Source organism: Lactuca serriola, chromosome 4 (genome assembly GCF_051521515.1).
Source record: "Lactuca serriola cultivar US96UC23 chromosome 4, Lser_US96UC23_V15, whole genome shotgun sequence".
NCBI classification, from domain to species: Eukaryota; Viridiplantae; Streptophyta; class Magnoliopsida; order Asterales; family Asteraceae; genus Lactuca; species Lactuca serriola.
Genome location: NC_136411.1, coordinates 281,761,304 through 281,767,306, shown reverse-complemented (window position 1 = coordinate 281,767,306; position 6,003 = coordinate 281,761,304).

The following is a 6,003-nucleotide window of genomic DNA, read 5'->3' as shown; positions in this document are numbered from 1 at the left end:
GCCTGCCATTGCTTCCAAGTTGTTGTGCAACCAATTGAGAACTCTAAGAACTCATATGCAAAGCCAACTTTAATTGGAATGGGCACAGAATATGTCAACACAATAGGTTATAAACCTCAAGTCGTGTGCTAGGGAAGAGCTTCAGGTTTTATTCTTGATTAGTTCTTGAGTCTTTCAAGACCTTTAAGACTCCCACTGTCCTCTTGACATATAAGACTTTCTTGTCAGATATTCAAGAGATAGTGTGGATTCTAATCAAGACAAACACTTCACACAATTGGCCTAAGTTGGTCTTTGTTTTATCTAAAACATCACAACTTACCAACTTCAAATGTACAAGAGTAGGACACTTTTACTCTTACATTTGACAAGTGTTTTTAAACCTTCTTTAAGACATGTCACTCAAGTTACAATCTTGGTGTATGACTCTAAGACTTATATTGGAACGAAGTATGACTCATCTTCTTGATTTAATCATTTCAACAATTCAAGTTCCTCTTCTTAGTCATAAGAATGCACTAAGATTTCCTTAAAGAACTAATTGTGCTATGGTTTCTTAATCATTAAGATGATCACAAAACTGATACTAAAGTGCTCTCCCATCTTTTCAGATTTGAGAAACTTTTATCCTTCTGCCTAATTTGATTCTTCTTATTCGCTCTGCCTTACATCGGAACCTTTTCCAGTGTCTCGGAATTATACTTAAACTTGTAAGTATAACCATATTTACTGAACTTAAGTAAATCATGTCGAATAGTCTTATCGATCTTTTGTGTTGGACTTAGTCCGTGCACAAGAATGTGTACTCGATCCCTTAGTCCTTTACATGACTCACACATCCATGTGAACAAGTAGTTAGTCTTAAATTTCCAATACTTGAAAGTTCTCATTCATCATGCTATACAACTTGCATGATTCCAAGTTCCGGTCCAATTGAAACTTGGGTGATGAGAATCTTTCCTTATTTGGTAAATTTAGACATTACCACAAATGAAAGAATCAATTTCATAATTCCACTCTTGCTATTAATGGAATCCTATAAGCAACAAAAATTTTCACAGATGCCATTGTAAGGATATTTTAAAATAAATAAAATCAGAAATTTTCCTTTTATTTTAAAAACTTTGCGGAAAAACTTATCCTTACAATCCATATGAAAACTTGTTGTTATCTATTCCTAAGCAATAGTTCATATCTCCTAAGAAGTAGCTCAAGAATCCGATCTTCAAACTATGCGATAGAAATCCATCTACGCGATCAGATTCAGCATATTCTTTCTTTAAGTTTATTCACTTTTCTTTGATTCTTAAAACATCAACATGTGACCCAATCACATCATGTATCAAGAATCTCATAATATAAACTTAGCAGAGTTAGATAGTGGACTTTACGTGAAGTAGAGTCAAACTTATTGACTTTAACATCCTTTGGCAATATAAACATATGGATCCTTTGGTAATGGTACACGGGACTATCCCAGACTTAACTTTTCTCTTTACCATTTGGTCAACCGAGTTGACTATGGTTGATCCCTTTCCATTGGGAAGAGAAGGCTTTACTGGATATCCAATGTCATCATTGTCAATGTCCATAAACTTTTAGGAAGTTGATCTTAGCAAATAGATAAGATCATTAAGGGTCTTGTCATACTATATTTCAAAGGTGTCCTAAAGGAACTCACTATGTGACTTATAAAGTGATTGAGCCACCAACTTTCTCAAGACTTTGACACCCAACTCTCCCGGCTTGTCAATATGTGACTACATCTCCAAGATGTGACCACACCTAGACCTTGCCTTGCCAATAGGGCTTGAGTGACCTTAAACTTTTCAAGAACTTGTGGGTTAGGGAGAATAATTGGAGGAGGTGAAAGAAGTATGATTTCCATGGGACATCATCTTCATTTAGGAAAGCTTGTTTCAAGAGATTTGGGAAGATCATAGATGTATTAACAAGACATCTTTTGGGAGATATTCAAGATAGTTGATCTAAAGTCCTTAATATAACACACAGTATGAAATATTAAGGCTAGGACCCAACAAACTATTTTATAACTTAGAAGAGGGATGTCGTAATCCAAGCTATAAAATATTTGAAGGTAGGTGAATGACGATTCACCAATTTCCACCAAGATAAACGAAATGTGTTGTTAGGTTTTAATTGAATTTGAAACTCCTAGATCTTTGAGATTCATTGAACTGTTCAATGGCATGTTTCAATCTCGAGTGTGCCCTTCAGGTTTTGTGACTGGGATGCCGAGAATCACAAAACAAGGTGTGAAGTAACCATGCAAATTACTTGGTACCCTTAAGTGTTTACCCCTCAATCGATGTGCCGGTTAACCACACACGCTCCATCGATACTATGATAAACATTAAGTTACCCTTTTCCTACCTTGTTAAATACGAGTTAGTGTGCTGGTTAACCACACACGCTCCACTAACCGACTTAAACAAAGTGCAAAGTGTAATTTCATGGATTAGCACCTTATTCACATTTTCCTAAGTAACTAAGATTGGGTATTTATAAAAGGTTTAGTTACTTAGTATTTATCATTAATACTTTTAATGAAGGGAGAATTATAGTCCTGTCAAACCCGTTCGGCTAACGACCCTCCACCGGTCAAGGAAGCGGTGGGTGAGAGTGGCCACCCATTAAACTGCCATTTTATAGGCAGTAACCTTATACCCCCCCCCCTTATAGACCGGCTTCGTGAATGAGGCTTACTAACGGTAAGACTGACTTTACTTTTATACTTATATATAAATATTATTAACTTATAATATTATAAAGTACAAGGGTTGAATTTTAACTTTTAAAATTCTAAGGGCTAACTTGGAATTAAAGTATTCATAAGTGAAAACTTTTCAAATTCCAAAACTTGAGGGCAAGTTTTGAAACTATCCAAAACTAATTAATTCCATAACTTATGTGTTAAAAGTAGTTTTAATCCAAAAACTCTTCAAGTTCCATAACTTGAGGACAAGTTATGGAAGACATTAAACTAATAAAAGAATTAACTTTTCTTTATTTTATAACTTATGGAATTAATTAAGGTTACACTTTTTTTTATTTAATGAAGAGAGTCTTGGTCCTCCATAACTTGAGGACAAGTTATGGAGTCATAAAACCATTTAATTAGAACTAGACTCTTCATTTTGTAACCTTTGCCAACCTTTATGAGTTTTATGAAACTTAAATGTGACTTTTCATATAACTTGGGGACAAGTTACAAAAACACATTTTAGAATCAACTCTTAGATTAATTTGGATTGAAAACAATAATTTCACATAACTTTCTATTAATCTAAGCAACTCATAAGAACAAGATAATTCAAATCAAACTTTTTCATGTAATTAGTCTAAACCTTAAACTAATACAAAACATGAATCTATTGACAATTATCTTTGAAATCGGATTAGCATGAACATTACCAGATCAAAAACAAGTTTATAAGTCCAAAAACATCTTAGGGTAATGTTCCTAGTCCAATTCCTGCCAAAAAAGTCGAATTTATGCTGTCTGGGGTTCCAACTCGGAGAGTGCACGAACCAACTCGGCGAGTTGGATGCATTTTGCCTTGGACTCGGCGAGTCCATTCATGGACTCGGCGAGTCTGCTGGGCAGACAGCAACAAAACTCGATTTTTCAGCTTCTATTGCAAGTATAACAAGAAAACAAGCCTAGGCTCTGATACCACTGTTGGGTTTTGAGCATTCTAACACTCCTAAGTGTACATGCAACCCTAAATACCTTGGATCTATGTTTTTTCTATTATACATACAAATATGAACATCCAAGGTATTATCCTAATCTAGCATACAAAACAATGAATATAACAAGATAGAATACATACCTCTTTGATGTAGAAAGTCTTCATGAAGCTTGAGTGCCTAGTGCCCCAAGTGTGACACCTCAAATGGTTCACACAACACCAAATACACTTGGAATAACTTGAGAGAAATCTAGAACACTTGAAATCGGCTAGCCCTTCTCTAGAATCATAGTGGCCGATTTTTCCAAGAGTATGATCTTTATATACTGTTACAATTAGGATAACCCCTAATTGTCATGACTTTCCATTTCCTTGGATCCATGGGTTCAAATACACCATGGAGCATCCATGGAGCATCCTATGGGTTTTAGCCCAACTTGATAATCCATGGAACATTAGCCCACTATACAAGTATGGATGATTTACACAATCAACCCATATATTTAATTAGTCTTCTTTTGATCACTTAATTAATTTAAAATTAATTCTTGATCAATACTAATTAAATAATCCTATTAATATATTAGAACTTATAGTATATTAATAATCTTTAAGTGTTATTTCTCTCATTATAGTCAATCCAAATGCATGATGCCATGCAACCCAAATGGACCATGCCGGGTCGGGTCAAGTCTTACCAATTATAGTTATGGACTTAGACATTAATCCAACACACCCCCCTACCCAACCCTAGGGGTTGTGACTTCCTTGCTATGCGTATGGGTCCTGTGCTTTCAGTAGTACGGGCCCATACTACCTTCCACACCTACCCATATTTGTCTCAAGTATCACCACAACACCCTAACAATATACATAACTATACCAAGCGCTCAATCCTCACTCCTGGAGGAAACTAATATCTCATAACTGGCCTCACGGCCTCTCACAACCCACCCATCCATGAAACTTCCACCAACCCCTGCAGCACTAGTGTATGCTATCCATTCACAACGTTGGACCCTATAGACTTTCGAATATCTAATCCCACCCTAAGCCCTAATCAATAAGTACAAAACATAAGGCCAGATCAAACATTCTCAGGCTATAAGATCTTAATTATATACAGTTATGATGCATACACAAGTAACTACAGTAATGATGTCAATCTCATATAAGGAAAACCCTAGGCTAACAGGCATCATACAATCAGACAATCCTGTCATGCAATTCCTGAAGATCCCTAGCCTAGTACTAGCATGTTGTTCTAACATATCACAATAGATAACTCTACGGTATTTTGGGGTCTACTTACTGGCTCCGGCTGATCGTACACTTCGCATCCTATTCTGTATTTTGAAAACCATTTGAAATCGGTTTGAAAACCTTTCCCTGATTTGACACTAGATTCACACGAGTGTTCCTCCAATTCACTCAAACCAAGGCTCTGATACCAACTTGTAACGCCCATAAAATTCGAGCAAATTTAAAACTTTTTAAGTCATTTAAAACCATTCAATCATTACAATTTGTTTTCAAAATAGATTAAACATCAGAGTTCCCAGAAATCAAAATCATCAATCGAGGAAGTGTACGGTCACACATTCGCCTTCCCGCGGCCATCCGCTAAACCTGAAACCATAAACTGAAACTGTAAGCCCGAAAGCTTAGTGAGTTACCCCCAAAATACCAATCTCGTATAACCGTAATCATATCATATTAACAAATATAGAACAGCCATGCATCTCGAGTCTGCAATGTAGCTGGTCCGCCCGCATCGGGCCTTCAATCCACCTGGTCCACTCCCTAAGTCTACAGTACGACTAGACCGCCCGCACCGGGCCTTCAGTCTGTCTGTTCCACTCTCTGAGCCTTGGCACGTCTGGACCGCCCTCTCGGGCCTTCAGTCTATCCGGACCGCTCGTTGGGCCTTCGGCCTGACAATGTACGCTTATGGGTCTGCAGTCTATCTGGTCCAACCTGGGTATGTTGGCCTACAGCACAAAGCAGGACCCACCTCAACCCAAACCCCAATCAAACAACCATGTGCACATATAACAGATAATCACATAACAATCCATAGACAAACAACCAATCTAGCAGATCATATATCATAGCAACATCCTAACTAGGATACCGACCTAACCGATCACTATCATAACATCATCCTATATACCAGGATATCGACCTAAACCGGGTCACTAACATAACATCGTCCTATATACCAGGATACCGACCTAAATCAGGTCACTAACATAACTTCATCCTATATACCAGGATACCGACCTAA